The following is a 19,590-nucleotide window of genomic DNA, read 5'->3' as shown; positions in this document are numbered from 1 at the left end:
ATTCACTTCTTGGAATCTGTGCTAGAAAACAAGGGGAGAAATTAGCAAATTAACAGAAACGTGGACAAACAGAAAGGATATGAATTAATGGTAGATAACCAGAGTGAAACCTCCTAAGTTTTGCTTCCAAGATTCCTAGACCTGCTTTGGATTTCAAATGATCTCCCTAGTTCAAGCTCAGGGCCCTTCGTTTTGCTTGGTTCCTGCTCTCCCCTGCCCGGGTGTTTGGCTTTGCCTAGCTTCTCTCCAGCCTCGGGGATATGGCTAAGATCCTTGCTTACTTACTCTCATGTGTATCCTTAGAATACACTCACCATAATTTAAGATAACCATATTGAGTGTATTGCTGTTCAAATACCACCTTCACTACCAACTTCATCTGCAACAACAGAAATAAAACAGAAATATGACTTTAAACTTACTTCACTTGAAACATACTTATTCTTTCTTAAGATTCTGGATTAAATATCATGTTGTCTAGAAAACCACATGGCTCTGGAGGCCAGACTTTGAAAATGAGATGGTGACAGCGCCCTGCTCCCTCTGAAATCTTAGATGGTGACTCTGTCTTAGGGGCTTCTGCTTTCTGGCATTTTGGTGGCCATCCTTGAAGTTCCTTGCTTGGAGATACATCACTGCTCCTTGTCACATAGGAGATACAATAGCTGCTCCTTGTCACATAGGAACTTTGTCCTTGTGGGTCTCTACCCTTGTTTTAGGAGGGCACCAGTCATGTGGTTTATGGTTAACATATTATCCTACTATAATATGACCTTGTCTTAACCAATTATATCCGTAAGCACCCTATTTCTTAATAGGGTCACAGTCTGAAGTCCCAGGGGGTAAGACTTCAATATAACTTTTGAGCAAGATGCAATTCAACCCATCAGATCAGATCAGTCGCTCAGTCATGTCTGACTCTTTGCAACCCCATGAATCGCAGCACGCCAGGCCTCCCTGTCCATCACCAACTCCCGGAGTTCACCCAGACTCACGTCCATCGAGTCAGTGATGCCATCCAGCCATCTCATCCTGTCGTCCCCTTCTCCTCCTGCCTCCAATCCCTCCCAGCATCAGAGTCTTTTCCAATGAGTCAATTCTTCACATGAGGTGGCCAAAGTACTGGAGTTTCAGCTTTAGCATCATTCCTTCCAAAGAAATCCCAGGGCTGATCTTGAGAATGGACTGGTTGGATCTCCTTGCAGTCCAAGGGACCCTCAAGAGTCTTCTCCAACACCACAGTTCAAAAGCATCAATTCTTCGGCTCCCAGCCTTCTTCACAGTCCAACTCTCACATCCATACATGACCACAGGAAAAACCATAGCCTTGACTAGACGAACATTTGTTGGCAAAGTAATGTCTCTGCTTTTGAATATGCTATCTAGGTTGGTCATAACTTTCCTTCCAAGGAATAAGTGTCTTTTAATTTCATGGCTGCAGTCAACATCTGCAGTGATTTTGGAGCCCCCCAAAATAAAGTCTGACACTGTTTCCACTGTTCCCCATCTATTTCCCATGAAGTGGTGGGACCGGATGCCATGATCTTCGTTTTCTGAATGCTGAGCTTTAAGCCAACTTTTTCACTCTCCACTTTCACTTTCATCAAAAGGCTTTTGAGTTCCTCTTCACTTTCTGCCATAAGGGTGGTGTCATCTGCATATCTGAGGTTATTGATATTTCTCCTGGCAATCTTGATTCCAGCTTGTGTTTCTTCCAGTCCAGCGTTTCTCATGATGTACCCTGCATATAAGTTAAATAAACAGGGTGACAATATACAGCCTTGACGAACTCCTTTTCCCATTTGGAACCAGTCTGTTGTTCCATGTCCAGTTCTAACTGTTGCTTCCTGACCTGCATACAAATTTCTCAAGAGGCAAATCAGGTGTTCTGGTATTCCCATCTCTTTCAGAATTTTCCACAGTTTATTGTGATCCACACAGTTGAAGTCTTTGGCATAGTCAATAAAGCAGAAATAGATGTTTTTCTGGAACTCTCTTGCTTTTTCCATGATCCAGCAGATGTTGGCAATTTGATCTCTGGTTCCTCTGCCTTTTCTAAAACCAGCTTGAACATCAGGAATTTCATGGTTCACATATTGCTGAAGCCTGGCTTGGAGAATTTTGAGCATTACTTTACTAGCATGTGCTGCTGCTGCTCTTAACTTGCTTCAGTTGTGTCCAACTGTGTGTGACCCCACAGATGGCAGACCACCAGGCTCCGCCATCCCTGGGATTCTCCAGGCAAGAACACTGGAGTGGGTTGCCATTTCCTTCTCCAATACATGAAAGTGAAAGTGAAGTCGATCAGTAAGTGTCCGACTCTTCGTGGCCCCATGGACTACAGCCTACCAGGCTCCTCCGTCCATGGGATTTTCCAGGCAAGAGTACTGGAGTGGGTTGCCAAGATCAGTGCAATTGTGCGGTAGTTTGAGCATTCTTTGGCATTGCCTTTCTTTGGGATTGGAATGAAAACTGACCTTTTCCAGGCCTGTGGCCACTGCTGAGTTTTCCAAATTTGCTGGCATATTGAGTGCAGCACTTTCACAGCATCATCTTTCAGGATTTGGAATAGCTCAACTGGAATTCCATCACCTCCACTAGCTTTGTTCATAGTGATGCTTTCTAAGGCCCACTTGACTTCATATTCCAGGATGTCTGGCTCTAGGTCAGTGATCACACCATCGTGATTATCTGGGTCATGAAGATCTTTTTTGTACAGTTCTTCTGTGTATTCTTGCCATCTCTTCTTAATATCTTCTGCTTCTGTTAGGTCCATACCATTTCTATCCTTTATCGAGCTCATCTTTGCATGAAATGTTCCTTTGGTATCTCTGATTTTCTTGAAGAGATCCCTAGTCTTTCCCATTCTGTTGTTTTCCTCCATTTCTTTGCATTGATCGCAGAAGAAGGCTTTCTTATCTCTTCTTGCTATTCTTTGGAACTCTGAATTCAGATGTTTATATCTTTCCTTTTCTCCTTTGCTTTTCTCTTCTCTTCTTTTCACAGCTATTTGTAAGGCCTCCCCAGACAGCCATTTCGATTTTTTGCATTTCTTTTCTATGGGAATGGTCTTGATCCCTGTCTCCTGTACAATGTCACAAACCTCAGTCCATAGTTCATCAGGCACTCTATCTATCAGATCTAGGCCCTTAAATCTATTTCCTACTTCCACTGTATAAATATAAGGGATTTGATTTAGGTCATACCTGAATGGTCTAGTGGTTTTCCCTACGTTCTTCAATTTAAGTCTGAATTTCACAATAAGGAGTTCATGGTCTGAGCCACAGTCAGCTCCTGGTCTTGTTTTTGCTGACTGTATAGAGCTTCTCCATTCAACCCATAACAGGAATCAAAAATTGTGATCCCTACCACCTTTACCCCTAACCAACTGTGTGCATTTAGACAAGTTATTTTTTCTAGGTCCTCTTTTTCTTTTCCAAACTAGGAGTTCAGTTCAGTGCAGTTTAGTTGCTCAGTCGTGTCTGACTCTTTGCAACCCCATGAATCGCAGCACGCCAGGCCTCCCTGTCCATCACCAACTCCAGGAGTTCACTCAAACTCACGTCCATCGAGTCAGTGATGCCATCCAGCCATCTCATCCTCTGTCGTCCCCTTCTCCTCCTGCCCTCAATCCCTCCCAGCATCAGAGTCTTTTCCAATGAGTCAACTCTTCGCATGAGGTGGCCAAAGTACTGGACTTTCAGCTTTAGCATCATTCCTTCCAAAGAACACCCAGGGCTGATCTCCTTCAGAATGGACTGGTTGGATCTCCTTGCAGTCCAAGGGACTCTCGAGAGTCTTCTCCATCACCACAGTTCAAAAGCATCAATTCTTTGGCGCTCAGCTTTCTTCACAGTCCAACTCTCACATTCATACATGACTACTGGAAAAACCATAGCCTTGACTAAGCGGACCTTTGTTGACAAAGTACTGCCTCTGCTTTTGAATATCCTATCTAGGTTGGTCACTTACAGTGCCCAAATAACTGGTTTGTTGTAAACAACCAATGAAATACTTTACTAACAGGTTCCTCTTACAAGGCAGGTATTCAACAGTATTAGTCCACAGAGAAGTAATATTTAAAAATCCCTATCTTAACCAGTATCCAAAGGGGAAAATAATCCTCAGGCCCATCCACGTTGCTGCAAATGGCATTATCTCATTCTTTTAAATGGGTAATATTCCATTGTATATATGTACCACATCTTTATCCATTCACCTGTCAATGAAGGAACCTGGAGACTATCATACTACGGACTTAAATTAAACAGAGACAGACAAATATCATACACTATCGTTTATATGTGGAATCTAAAAAAAAAAAAAAAACGATACAAATGAATTTATTTAGAAAAGAGAAACAGACTCACACACAAAAGAACAAAATTTATAGTTATCAGGCCGAAGGGTGGGGGAAGGGGGAGGGATAGATTGGGAGGTCAGTATTGACAATTACACACAGCTATATTTAAAATATAATCAACAAGAACCTCCTGTAAAAATAAATAATTAAAAATCAAAAGGAAAAACAGGAAAAAAGCTAGCATGAATTCAGGGCCTATAACGTATCAAGCTCTTTAAGAAACTAAGAAACTATTCAGGAGGCATGGGTGGGAGTTCCCCCCAGGATGCGACAGAATCTATTTTGAGACCATTAGCGTCTCCCTGTACGTACCTCAAAGGTCGATCCACAGCACCTTCCACGGCTACATGCAGACCAAGTTCTAAGAGGCCAAACTGGAGCCACAGGCCCCGCACTTCGACTAACTTAACCAAAGTGCACTTTTGACGGACTTACCCGTTTTAAAGTGACGGCTCTGTCTGCCGATTCCTGCGCTCCCTGAAGCCCTCCAACCCAGACTCGAGCTGAGCCTCCACTTCTGTTGAACTGGGCCCCAGTTCCAGAAACTCGTGGATCTCTACGGGGTGCTGGAGGGGCCACACTCTGCGGTGACGGAAGCCGGGAGGCTTTCGCGTAGCCAAACCCAGCCGTTCTGATCAGCTGCTTCGCGGACGAGGAGCAGTCAACTGCAGGAACGGGACCAAGCTGAAGGTAAGGATGCCGGTGAGATGGCGAATGAAGCTCTTCCTGGATCAACTTAACTTGGTTAGATTAAGTTAAATAATTAAAAAAGAAACATGGGAAGAGAGGGGAAGAATCTCCAATGACCTTTTCTCTTTCATTTTTTGAGATGCTGTGTTCAGAGGCCTGGCGTTCAAGGCCAAGTGTGGCGAGCTGGACTAGGCTTTTTCATTTACTAAGGTGTTTGCCGCTTTGCCACCTCACAGAGGCTGTGCTTTTCAATTCAGAGGTAGCAATTGAAAACAGAAAGTTCTACTCGCCGATTCTTTTTTTTAATCTTATTTTTTCTTCCATTTAAGAGTTTTCTTGACTCATGCAGCACAAACCGACCGACACGAAGGATTACTGAAAAAATTTTCCCTTGTGAAATTAACCTACTTGTTCTGGGATGGATGGAATATTTTTTTAACTCTTAAAACTTGATTAAGGCTGACTTGGCCTTGCGTGAGGGTTGGGGGCGGGGAAGGGGGTGGAAGAAGGAAGAGGCCTTGACTTTAAGCTCAATTTAATGCCTGAAGCTAGAGTTGTTGGGGTTAAAACAAATTCACCTAGATCAAGTCAGATGCTCTTGTTCTCTCAGCTCTTTAAATGGAAATCAGAAAAATCTGCCTCTTTTGAGCTATTGATGTCTCTTTCATGTGCCAAATATGGAGATGAGATGCTACAAGTGAAAGGCAAATAAAAACAAGCTGGTTTAAAAAACTGAAACCTACTTTATTCCACACTTGACACCTTGCTTTAGTTTTGTTTCCTAGTTTGTGTTTTAGTTAGTTTTGTTCTCAACTGGGAAGTATAATTTTTGATTTACTTTGTTCACCAGGTAAATCGACTATCCTTTATTTTTGTTGGACTGTTTTGACTTTGCTTATGGGTGTATATGTATATATTCCATTATTTTAACTATTATTTGCCTGATTTTGTAACTGCCATTTGTCTGGGATTCATCTTTGGTTTCTCTTTTTTGGGTATTTGCTTTAATCTCACTTAATGCCATAACAAACCACTTGTGAAATCTTTGTTCCTGACCAGAGATCAAGCCCCGAGCCTTTGGAGTGGGAGCACTGACTCCAAGACCCTAGACTATGAGAGAACGAACCATAGGTAGTATAAAATAGTGAGAACTAACACAAAGGACACCACTTGAATACAAGAGCCAGCTTCACCCAACCATGAGCAGCACCCTGTGCAGTATGCCTCATCTAAACAACAAACAAAACAAAAATACAAACCCAGTCATCAACAGACAGGAGTATGACCTCACTCAACCTTGCCCATCAGAGAACAAACAAACAAAAACTCAGCACAAATCTCACTCTATAGGAAACTTAAACAAACCACCCGACCAACCTTCAGTTCAGTTCAGTTCAGTCACTCAGTCGTGTCCAACTCTTTGCAACCCCATGAATCGCAGCACGCCAGGCCTCCCTGTCCATCACCAACTCCCAGAGTTCACCCAGATTCACATCCATCGAGTCAGTGATGCCATCCAGCCATCTCATCCTCTGTCGTCCCCTTTTCCTCCTGCCCCCAATCCCTCCCAGCATCAGAGTCTTTTCCAATGAGTCAACTCTTCACATGAGGTGGCCAAAGTACTGGAGTTTCAGCCTCAGCATCATTCCTTCCAAAGAAATCCCAGGGCTGATCTCCTTCAGAATGGACTGGTTGGATCTCCTTGCAGTCCAAGGGACTCTCAAGAGTCTTCTTCAACACCATAGTTCAAAGGCATCAATTCTTCAGTGCTCAGCCTTCTTCACAGTCCAACTCTCACATCCATACATGACCACAGGAAAAACCATAGCCTTGACTAGACAAACACCTTTGTTGGCAAAGTAATATCTCTGCTTTTGAATATGCTATCTAAGTTGGTCATAACTTTTCTTCCAAGGAGTAAGCGTACCTTACGAGGGCAGAAACCAAAAGGAAGAAAGAAATCAACCTTAAAGCCAGGGAAAAGGAGACCTTAAACACAATAAGTTTAAAAAAATAATGAAAAGGCAGAGAAATACTACACAAATTAAGGAACAAACTAGAAACACAGAAGTCCAAATAAATGAAGATGAAATAAGCAAGCTACCTGAGAAAGAACTCAGAATGATGATAGTAAAGATGATCAAAAACCTTGAAAACAAAATGGAGAAAATACCAAGAATCAATTAACAAAGACCTAGAAAATTTAAAGAATAAACATATAGAGACGAACAACAGAGTTACTGAAATTAAAAATACTCTGGAAGAAATCAATAGCAGAATATCTGAAGCAGAAGAACGAATCAGTGAGCTGGAAGATAAAGTGGTGCAAATAACTTCTGAAGAGCAGAATAAAGTAAAAAGAATGAAAAGAACTGAGGATAGTCTCAGAGACCTCTGGGACAATATCAAACACACCAACATTTGACATATATGGGGTCCCAGAATAAGAAGAGAAAAAGAAAGGGTATGAGAAAATTTTTGAAGAGATTATAGTTGTAAATTCCTCCAACATGAACAAGGAAATAGTCAAATCCAAAAGGTGCAAAGAGTCCCCTACAGGATAAACCCAAGGAGAAAAATGCCAAGACACATACTAATCAAACTAACAAAGACTAAACACAAAGAAAGAATATTAAAAGCAGCAAGTAACATACAAGGGAAACCCCATATGTTTAACAGTTGATCTTTCTGTAGAAACTCTGCAGGCCAGACGGGAATGGCAAGATATATTTAAAGTACTGACAGGGGAAAATCTACAACAAAGATTACTTTACCCAGCAAGGATCTCATTCAAAATTGATGGAGAAATAAAAAGCTTTTCAGACAAGCAAAAGTTAAGAGAATTCAGTACCACCAAATCAGCTTTACAACAAATGTTAAAGGAACTTATGTAGTCAAGAAATACAAGAGAAGAAAAAAGATCTACAAAATCAACCCCAATTAAGAAAATTGCAATAGAAACTTATATATCAATAATTAAGTGTAAATGGATTAAATGCTTCAACCAGAAGACACAGACTGGCTGAATGGATACAAAAATAAGACCCATATATATGCTGTCTACAAGAAACCCACTGCAGACCTAGAGACACATATAGACTAAATGTGAGAGAATGGAAAAATATATTCCATGCAATTGGGAAACAAAGAAAGCTGGAGTAGCAATCTTCATATCAGACAAAACAGACCTTAAAATAAAGAAGATTGCAAGAGATAAGGAAGAACACTACCTAATAATCAAGGAATCAATCCAAGAGGAAGACATAACGGTTGTAAATATCTATTCACCCAACATAGGAGCACCTCAATACATAAGACATACACGAACAGACATAAAAGGAGAAATTGACAGTAACACAATAGTAGGAGACTTTAATACCCTACTCACACCAATGGACAGATCATCAAAACAGAAAATTAATAAGGAAACACAATTCTTAACATTAGATGAGATGAATCTCATTGATATCCTGAGGACATTCCAAATGCAGATGAATGCACCTTCTTCTCAAGTGCACATGGAACATTCTCTGAGATAGACACATCTTGGGTCACAAGTGAAACAACTGACAAAGGATTAATTTCCAAAATATACAAGCAGCTCATACAACTCAATACCAGAAAAACAACCCAATCAAAAAGTGGGAAAAAGACCTAAACAGACATTTCTCCAAAGAAGACATGCAGATGGCTAAAAAACACTTGAAAACATGCTCAACATCGCTCATTATTAGAGAAATGCAAATCAAAACTACAATGAGATATCACCTCACACAAGTCAGAATGACCATCATCAAAAAGTCTACAAACAATTAATGCTGGAAAGGGCGTGGAGAAAAGGGTGTCTCTTGCACTGTTGGTGGGAATATAAGTTGATACAGCCACTATGGAAGATAGTATGGAGATTCCTTTAAAAACTAGGAATAAAACCACCATATGACCCAACAATCCCACTCCAAGGCATATAACTTGAGAAAACCAAAATGGAAAAGACACATGTATCCCATTGTTCATTGCAGCACTATTTACAATAGCTAGAACATGGAAACAACCTAGATGTCCATCAACAGATGAATGGATAAAGAAGTTGTGGTACATATACATAATGGAATATAACTCAGCCATAAAAAAGAACCCACTTGAGTCAGTTCTAATGAGGTGGATGAACCTAGAACCTATTATACAGACTGAAGTAAGTCAGAAAGAGAAAGATAAATATTGTATCTTAATGCATATAGAAAGATGGTACTGAAGAATTTATTTACAGGGCAGCAATGGAGAAACAGACATAGAGAATAAACTTATGGACATGGTGGGAGGGGAGGAGAAGGTGAGATGTATGGAAAGAGTAACATGGAAACTTATATTACCATATGTAAAATAGATAGCCAACGGGAATTTGCTGTATGGCTCAGGAAACTCAAACAGGGGCTCTGTATCAACCTAGAGGGGTGGGATGGGGAGGAAGATGGTAGGGAGGTTCAAAAGGGAGAGGATATATGTATACCTATGGCTGACTCATGTTGAGCTTTGACAGAAAACAGCAAGGTTCTGTAAAGCAATTATCCTTCAATTTAAAAAAATACATTAATTTAAAAGAAAAAACATTTCCATGTCATGCTGTTTGTTTTTATGTTGTAAGACAGAAAAATATGGATACCAGTTTATACTCCCCCCAAGTTAATCTTCAAATAGCTGATACTCATGTAGTATGTATACACACTGACACACACCCAACATTCTGCATATGATTAGGGTTGTGTCTCTGATTATATAATATATAATTGGAAGTACTGAAAGAAAATGTTCTTCTAGTTTAGAGACTGTTTTTATATTCTTGTTTAGTTCTAAGTGAATCATTTTAGAAACTATATATATATGGTTTCCCTTGTGGCTCCGCAGTTAAGAATCTGCCTGCAGTGCAGGAGAGGAGGGTTCGATCCCTGGATTGGGAAGATCCCCTGGAGAAGGAAATGGCAACCCACTCCAGTATTCTTGCCTGGGAAATCCCATGGACAGAGGAGCCTGGCGGGCTACAGTCCATGGGTCATGAAGAGTCTAACATGACTTAGCAACTAAACAAGAATATGTGACTATATGTTGTATATAGAAACTATATTGTGTGTGTATATATGCATATGTATATTTTGTTTATCTTGTTTCTCTAAGACATTAAGAACAAAGAAGCAAACCCCCAAAACTTTTGTTTGGTTCATGGTTCAGTAGCAGAGTAAACTCAAAATAAAATAAAATATCTTCTGAGCTCAGGTTTGTATTCAAAGTATTAATGTTGCTTTTTCTGGCTTTTAATTCACAATATCATCTCACTTAAGTCTCCTGTAATGATTACAGCCCTTTTGGTTGGTGTAAAGGATGGATGGTTTTTCCTGTTATAGAATGATTATTTATTTGCTTTTTTACTTGTGGGTGTAGCAGCAAATTGAAATCAAAATGATAATTTAAAATGTCCTCTTTGTTGTTGATTCATCTTCAGCTTCCAGTGGACTGTGACAAGTGCTGCCAACCCATTTGTGCCTCCTGCACTTGTGTGTAGCCTCACACGAGATAAACACCCCCTCCTCTCTGCTGGTTATAAATTGGATCTTTGTGTCATTGTTAAGTGAGAAGGTAGGGGCACAATACAGTTTAAGATAACAGCAGACTTGTGCTAGATGCCTGAATGAAGCTAGAACAATAAAAGCCCTGTCCTGTTTTCAACAGGATGTGTGTGCAGTGTACCTGGAGCATATTTTTTGACAGAAGATCATTCATAAAAGGCACTGCACTGCAGAAAGTAAATAGCGCAACTGAAGGAAAACAAATCTATCTAAAACACTAATATCTATTTAGCCCCTTTGGGATACAGTAAGAATGTTAATACAGCTTAGTTTGGGAGCAATGACATCTTGGCCTCTAGGCTCAATTTATATCAGGTTAGCGTTTTAAGAATCATAATTTTTAGAAGATTTAAACTTATTTTTTTACTCATTCTCCTGTTATGCAAATCAATTCAAAATATAAACGATATTTCTCAATATTCATTCTCACTCTGCTATTTACATTGACAGACTTTCCCTGACTGTATCATTCAGTAATTCCATTTGACTTTTTGGGTCCATTGATACTTTACTTTTGTTAATTTCATATTCATTCCTTGCTGACGTTTCTCCTGTAGACAACAGCCTCTTTACTCATCCTGAATCCTGCATAATTTTCCATACTTACAGCTATACCTCTAATAATTGGTTTTCCATCTGCCTCCCTTTTTTCCTATCCCTTAGGTCTTCCTATAATCCCCTTTGATGCTGATTGCTGAGTCTGTACCACTAAGAATTAAGATGGAATGCCCATCAATGCCAATGCTGATTTGAATAGAATAAAAGAAATACAATGGGAGATCATCAAGACTTCTGGCTAATTCTCTCTCTCTCTAGGACAAACATCCATACATCATCTGGTAACTTCAGGCACTAGGGAGAGTTCTTAACAAAAGGGAAAGGAAGGGAGAACGAGATCTTAGGTTGTTCAAGTGAAGAGGTATTTGGGGTACTGAGAATCTCAGCCTGGGGAGAACAGCATGGCGTACAGCCATTCAGTTGAGTGAGGTGTATCCTGCAGGTTCTTCCAGGCCATTAGAAGAAGTTTTGAATGTATTCAAAACCTAACAGGAAGTTATTGAAAGAGTTTAGATAGAAGAATGGTATTACCAATTAACTCTGTTTTCGAAAGATTCTTCTGAGTGTGTCAAGAAAAATGAATAAAGAGGATGACAAGGATAAAAGCTAAAAGACAAGATGCTCAAAGAAAGTTAAGCGCAGGGTGAAAGATTCTGCTCATAAGTATTTGTGGACATCTCTCAAACAGTTAAATAGCATCTTCAAACCAGGACACAAAAGTGAGGTTTCTATTTCTAGATTTTCTTTCTCCCTGCTACCCCAAAGGAATTTCTATTAGCAGATGGCAAAGTCTCCAGAAAATTCAGAAAGTTAGAATGATTGTGGTGCAAGTATATCTCTCTTCAAAAAAAATTATTTGCTTATTTTTGGCTATGCTGGGTCTTTGGTGCTGCGTGTACTTTCTCTAGTTGCGGTGAGTGGGGGCCACTCTTCACTGTGGTGTTGGAGCTTCTCACTGAGGTGGCTTCTCTTGTTGCGGAGACAGGCTCTAGGCACATGGGCTCAATAGTTCCAGCTTGCAGGTGTAGTTGCTCTGCAACATATGAGATCTTCCCGGACCAGGGATAAAACCCTTGTCCTCTGCATTGGCAGATAGACTCTTAACCACTGGACCACCAAGAGAATCCAAGTATGTCTCTTCTTGTATTGCCCAAGGCTTGGCGTCCCACTGTAACTTGGGTTATAAGCAGTCTACCTAACAGACGTCATCTAGATGTCCAGTTCCAGTATCTTGCTACTTTGTGACCTGCTGTGTCTTTTTATTTATAGGGGAAGAAAAATTTCCTTCTACCCTCCTAGATTCTTTAGGTCATTTAATAATTAAGTTTACATAGACAGATTAATAGGAGAAAAGTGGCTTAATTTCTTGTGTTTGAGACACTCATAAAACTCTTGAGACTCAAGGGCAAGTCAGGCAATTAGTGTTTATATGCTATCATCCTGAGCTAAGGAATGGGATGCGGGATGGGGCTTCAAAGGGGAGGAAGATAATTCATGTTGATAAGATGGGCAAATGTTTGGTAATTAGATGTTTGCCCCACCACACAGGTAAGTCTTTCAAATGAGAATGTTATCTCTGACCATATGCAGGAGACATAAGAGACGTGGGTTCCAACCCTGGGCTGGGAAGATCCCCTGGAGGAGGAAATGACAACCCACTCCAGTATTCTTGCCAGGGGAAATCCCATGGACAGAGGAGCCTGGCAGGCTACAGTCCATGGGGCCGCACAGAGTTAGACATGACTGAACATCCGAGCACACACCCACATCTCTGGTACCAGCTGTCTTTCTGAGCCAGGTTCCCTATCGGAATTATTTTAGGGAGTTAGGAAAAGGTAAAAGTTCCTCCTGAATCTGCTGGGTCTTGATTGCCTTCAGCTCAAAATAATTCATATGACAAAGTGGCACATTTTGGGGTGGCCTTTTCTGCTCCCCTTCAGTATCTTAGAGTTGATCACATCATTTCATTTTTAACTTTGCTTTGATCAATATAGCTGCTTATTTTTTTCTTCCAGTTTTATTGAGATATTATTGATATACAGTACTGTATAAGTTTAAGGTGTACAGCATAATGGCTTAATTTACATACATCATGAAGCAATTATCACAATAAGTTTAGTGAACAATCCATCATCTCTTATAGATACAATGTGATGAGAACTGTTAGGATTTACTGTTTTCAGTTCAGTTGCTCAGTTGTGTCTGACTCTTTGCGACCCCATGGACTGCAGCATGCCAGGCTTCCCGTCCATCACCAACTCCCAGAGCTCACTCAAACTCATGTCCATTGAGTCAGTGATCCCATCCACTGTTTTAACAACATTCATATATACCATGCTGTCGCTGTCGCTGTTTAATCGCAAAGTCATGTTTGACTCTTTGCAACTCCATGGACTGTAGCCACGAGGCTTCTCTGTAGGTTGCCATACCCTCTTCCAGGGGATCTACCCAATCCAGGGGCTGAACATGCATCTCCTGTATCTCCTGCATGGCAGGCAGATTCTTTACCGCTGATCCACCAGGGAAGCCCGACATTCTGGCAGGAGGCAAATACCTTGCTGTGTTCTTTTAGGTAATGGCTGTCTGGCTAGCTCAGTTGGTAGAACATGAGACCCTTAATCTCAGGGTCCTTGGTTAGAGTCCAAGGTCAGGTGGGGTTTTCACTGCTTATTGTGGATTCCAGTCCTATGTGGGTTTGCTTTCTGTTCCCAGCTGTCCACTTCTATCTAAAAAAAAAAAAAAAGCTCTGTTAGGGAAAAGTGAGTTGATTCAGGGAAACCATTCAATTCTTTACAGGTGCTCACTCATGTCTCATCATTTCTGTTTAATATGCCTCCTGCTCTGATTTCCTTTCATCTTTATTATCTTTCCAGTGTTCACCAACCATCACTCTTTACTACTAACACCAGAGACAACTGTCTGTAAAGCTCTTCTCCTGTGAAATTATTCTACTTCTTTGAAAATTCCTATAATGTAACACTTTGTATCCCTTTTGTGTCCTTTGTGTTTTTTCTGCTTTGATATTTTTTCCTGTTGTTTATTAGATCTTGGTTAACTTGGAAAGACATCAGAAATAAAGCTTTAGCAAGATTTTTCATCTCACTTTCCTGGCCTGTGATCTTTCTGACTTTTTTCCCAAAGCCTGTTATAGGTCTTCCCTGCAAGGTGGCAAATTCAATATAATGCCATTAGCTGTTTCCCTGGCTTTTTTTTTTTTTTTTTTTTTGAGAAGAATGGCAGGTATAAATCTTGAGTTTCATCACCATTCACATTGCCATTTCTTAACATCTGTCTAATTGCTATTGACCACAGAAAGTAGTTTTTGATTGAGGCACAATGTAAAGGAATATTGATTGCAGTAAATGAACTTTTGTACAGTCACTGAGTCAATTAAGGAAGAAGATATCTAGCATTGCATCTCATGTAACAAAGTCCAGTTTTCATGTCGCTGACTGGTAGCCCTGGTTCCTTCGCCTCAGCCTGGATATTTGCAGTAAATCCCTTCCTTTGTTTAATATAAAAATACCATCGCCTTGAGCAGAAGGATAGTAAAAAAAATAAGTCTGTACTCCCGCTGTCCAAAGAGAACAGAAGGAAATTAGAACAAAAACCGATTTTACTTTTAATCCTTCAAATAAGAAGCTTTTCTGCATGCATTTTTTATCAAAGCAATATACATTTTATTCTGGGTTAACAATCAAGAAATCCATATCAAGAGGATATCAGCAGCTTGCAGCTGCTGTCACACTGGAAGGAAGCTCAGCTCTGATTTTGCTGAGATGACTGGTAATGATAGCATTGTAGGGGGATAGAGCACCTTTCACCCCAAAAGGCTTTCCAGACATCACTCCTGCCAGCTGTGACTGCTGACGCTGAGGCCTCAAGGGACTTAGATGCAGTGACACAAATGCCACGTGAAGGGAATGGAGAGAAAAAAAAGCACGAGGCCACAGGACACATATAACCTTATGACCAGAGACCCTTTCAGGGACAGGGAGGAAGTCTTAAAGTCACACAGACTCTTGAGATTTGAACACGGGGGCAAGAAGTTTACAACCCTGACCTCTGATGTGTTAACCTAGCCACAGAAATTCACCCTGGCCTTTGATCCTAGGGCTTCGGTATCCCTGGGGTGTAAAAGGAGACAGTGGGTTCAGTATGTTGTTGCTGTATCTCTTACTCTATTAAATTTTCATTCAATGGTGATAGCAATTGGTGCTGTGAAAACAAAATATAAGTGAGTTGGCATGTTGCTATGTGTTGGAGGATTCAATGCCTAGCAAATCTAGTGTCATTATTCCTAAAATGCATAGCTTGTTTTTATTATTGCCTTGTAGTTTATGAAATGATATCATAGTTTTTGCATTTGAGCCTCTAACGGGCATATGTGATGGAAAGGCACATTGCTGTTGTTATGTGTATTTTGTCTCTGGTAGTAAAAAATGGAAGACTTGTGGAACTTAATTTATACAAAACTATGCAGGCAGCAATGATTGTTGAATACTAGACCCAGAGATGCCTTCCTCTGGAAAATGCTAGTTAGTCAATGGTGATGAAGGTTAGTTACATTTTTGTTGACATAGATCTCCAAAATATTTCTCACAGAAAAATCTTGCACGCTTATGCCAATGAGTCTCAAACTTCTGATTCACTAAATATCTTCCCCTTTTTAATAGGGTTTTCTTGGCAAGTGGTACCCTATCACTATTGAATTTCATTTGATTTAGAGTTCATGTTGTATGATTTGAGTGATCCATACTGGTTTTAAGGAAGACTACTATGCCAATATTAGCCTCTGAGCTTTTAGAAAAGTATACTCTTTAATAGGTCTATTTTATAAATTGCCCAATGAATTTAAGCCTGCTGGTTTCCAGGCCAAAAGTGCTGAACAGCTCCATTATAGAATTTTATCACTGCTAATTTATTATAAAATAATAATTAGTATAATTTTATTCTCCTGCTGAATAAATCAACCACTATCCCCTGACCTGCCTTTCTGTGGATGTAATACACGGCCACAGTTCTGATATTAGAGTGATCAAGACTTTTGTCAAGGTAATAAATCATGTTATCTTGAGTACTGGGGGGAAACTGGTTTAAATAAAAATGTCTCACTTACCCCTTATAACTCTATAACTCTTTTATGAAGATTAAATTATAGCATAAAGGGTTTTTTGTGCTTTATCCTTCAGTGGCTGCCTCCCATGGGTGGTTGGGCAGGTTGTGCACTGTGCAATCGTACTTAATGACCTTGCACGCACACTGAGGACAGTTATTATTTCATTCAAACATTGAGGGCTAATTGTGTGTCTCTTCCTAAAAGAATGAAGATGTAGTTTAACAAGATCTAATTATCTGTTTTATAGAACTGGTATTTTAGTGTATGTGGGGAGGGGTAAAAATAAATAACCAAGAAAATATATCACAACGAGATACTACCTTACTCCTGTTAGAATGGTGGATGGTCAATTTCTTCCCTTAGTTTTTCTCAGACTTTTACTTCATCCATTTTGATGCACACAATAACAAATATTAGGTGACTACATGTTTATAATTGTTTTATCTTTCTGCTGAATTGATATAGGTGTATGTGTGATTAAAATAAAGTGGGGATACTGTGAAAGTGACTTGTGGGCCCTTTTAGCATAAGTGGTCAGGAAGGGCGTTTCTGAAGAGACAACATTTAAGCTAAGCTCTGAATGGTAAGAATTCTCCAGCCAAGCAGTGATCTGGAAAAGAATGTTTAAGGCAGAGAGAAGAGGAAGTTCAAAGGCTGTATGATGAGAACACGTGTGCCTGGAGTGTAGTGAGCATTAAGACAGCGAGACTAGATAAACCCAGTGACCTAACGAGAGGAGGGACAGATTGTGTAGGTAAAAAATGACAAGAGTAAAGAGTTCAGATTTCATTTTAAATGGCCCATGAAGTTACCAAGATGCTTTGTGAAATCACCTGAATTTCACAGGTGAATGAGAAACCCAGCATATTACAAGGGTAAAAATTCACCTTTTGATCGGCACAGGTGATATATTTAGGTAAAGCTTTGGACACGATGCTAAGTTTAAATTTTCTTCTGAAGTTACTGGGAAGCAAAGATGAATGACAATCTAATTTCCCTTTTAGACAAGATTCTCTGGGGGAATAGATTAGAGTTGAATAACACTGGACACTGGTTAACTATTGTATTAGTTTTCTATTAATGCAGAACAGATTACCACAGATGTAGTGGCTTAAACAAAACTCATTTACTGGCTCACAGTTCTGTAGATAAAGAAATCTGAGTGCGCTTGGCTGAATTTGTAGCTTAGGGTCTCACCAGTCTGAAAGCAAGTGTTGGCTCTTCAGGTGTTGGCCTCTTCTGGAGGCTCTTCTTCAGGTGTTGGCCTCTTCTGGAGGCTCTTCTGGTGCATATTCAAAGCTGAGTCTCCCTGGGGACCATGCTGCTGCTAAGTACCTTGAGTCGTGTCTGACTCTGTGGGACCCCATAGACAGCGGTCCACCAGGCTCCCCTGTCCCTGGGATTCTCCAGGCAAGAACACTGGAGTGGGTTGCCATTACCTTCTCCAATGCATTAAAGTGAAAAGTGAAGTCGCTCAGTCATGTCCGACTCTTAGCAACCCCATGGACTGCAGCCCACCAGGCTCCTCCTTCCATGGGATTTTCCAGGCAAGAGTACTGGAGTGGGGTGCCATTGCCTTCGGGGCTATATCAGAAGCTAAATATTGAAAGAGAGAAATACATGTCAGTAGAATAGATTGCAGCCATGATATTAAAAGACGCTTACTCCTTGGAAGGAAAGTTATGACCAACCTAGATAGCATATTCAAAAGCAGAGACATTACTTTGCCAACAAAGGTCCGTCTAGTCAAGGCTATGGTTTTTCCCGTGGTCATGTATGGATGTGAGAGTTGGACTGTGAAGAAGGCTGAGCACCAAAGAATTGATGCTTTTGAACTGTGGTGTTGGAGAAGAATCTTGAGGGTCCCTTGGACTGCAAGGAGATCCAACCAGTCCATTCTGAAGGAGATCAGCCTGGGATTTCTTTGGAAGGAATGATGCTGAAGCTGAAAGTCCAGTACTTTGGCCACCTCATGCGAAGAGTTGACTCATTGGAAAAATTCTGATGCTGGGAGGGATTGGGGGCAGGAGGAGAAGGGCATGACAGAGGATGAGATGGCTGGATGGCATCACTAACCCGATGGACGTAAGTCTGGGTGAACTCCAGGAGTTGGTGGTGGACAAGGAGGCCTGGCGTGCTGCGATTCATGGGGTTGCAAAGAGTCGGACACGACTGAGCGACTGAACTGAACTGAACTGAAAATAATATAACTAGTAACTAAAGAAATAAACAAGCTAGTAACAGTAACAGCCCTGGACAAGAAACAGTACCCCAAATTGCTACAATCTCTTCTCTAAAAATCCAATTTCCAACAACAAAATAATGAAACATACCAAGAAACAAAGTATGATCTATTTGCAAGGAATGAAAGAAACAAGTATGCAACAGAAACTGACTATGAAAGTGACTAGATGTTGGATTTAGGAGAAAAAGACTTCAAAATAATCTGTTTTAAGTATGTTTAAAGTAGCATGGAAACATATACATTACCATAGGTAAAATAGATCACTAATGGGAAGTGGCTGTATAACACAGGGAGTTCAGCTCAGGTGCTCTGGGATGACCTAAAGGAGTGAGATAGGGAGGGAGTGTGAGGGAGGTTCAAGAGGGAGAAAACATATGTATACTTACGGCTGATTCATGGTGTACAGCAGAAACCAACACATTGTAAAGCAATTATCCTCCAATTAAAAATACATTAAAAAATAGAAGGAGATAGAATGGCAACTGGAACTTATGGGGAAAAAAGAGAAATAAGTTTAAAGAACTAAAGAAAGTTGCAGTTAATGAAGGAAAGATGTGGGTAAGAACAAAGTTGTGCAAGGGTAAGAAAGTGACTCCAAATAGTGACTTGAATCCATCAGAAATGTTTAAAAAAAGGTTAATATGTCAAAACCTATAAACATGTACTTGATCGCTTTTCTTCTCTCGGCTGCTTTAAAAGAAAACTATATAAAGTAATAATTATAAAAGTGAATTGTTGGATTTGTAACATTAGTAGATGGGAGATAGATACAGATATATATATAGATATATATAATCATACCATAAAGAGAGGGAGCATTAATAGAGCTATACAGGAGTAGTGTTTATGTATCTTGAAAGTGAAAGTGGCTCAATCATGTCCAACTCTTTGTGACTGCATGGACTATACAGTCCATGGATCTCCAGGCCAGAATACTGGAGTGGGTAGCCTTTCCCTTCTCCTGGGGACCTTCTCAACCCAGGGATCAAACCCACAT

At 40.3% G+C, this 19,590-nt stretch overlaps 1 long non-coding RNA gene and 1 other non-coding gene across 3 annotated transcripts in view; both read left to right on the top strand.

The window, feature by feature from the left end:
• The first annotated feature begins 5,010 nt into the window (after positions 1 to 5,010).
• Positions 5,011 to 19,590, top strand: part of LOC112444629 (uncharacterized) — a 121,230-nt gene continuing 106,650 nt past the window's right edge. For both annotated transcript variants that reach the window (XR_009493163.1, XR_003032992.2), the window contains exon 1: positions 5,011 to 5,053. This is a non-coding gene — a long non-coding RNA (uncharacterized lncRNA). The remainder of the gene's footprint in view (positions 5,054 to 19,590) is intronic.
• TRNAK-CUU (transfer RNA lysine (anticodon CUU)) lies at positions 13,811 to 13,883 on the top strand. The gene has a single exon. It is a non-coding gene; the product is annotated as a tRNA-Lys (tRNA).

The sequence above is a fragment of the Bos taurus genome, chromosome 27, assembly GCF_002263795.3.
Source record: "Bos taurus isolate L1 Dominette 01449 registration number 42190680 breed Hereford chromosome 27, ARS-UCD2.0, whole genome shotgun sequence".
NCBI classification, from domain to species: Eukaryota; Metazoa; Chordata; class Mammalia; order Artiodactyla; family Bovidae; genus Bos; species Bos taurus.
Note: the sequence above shows the minus strand (reverse complement) of the source record. Positions and strands in the feature narration are given on the sequence as shown.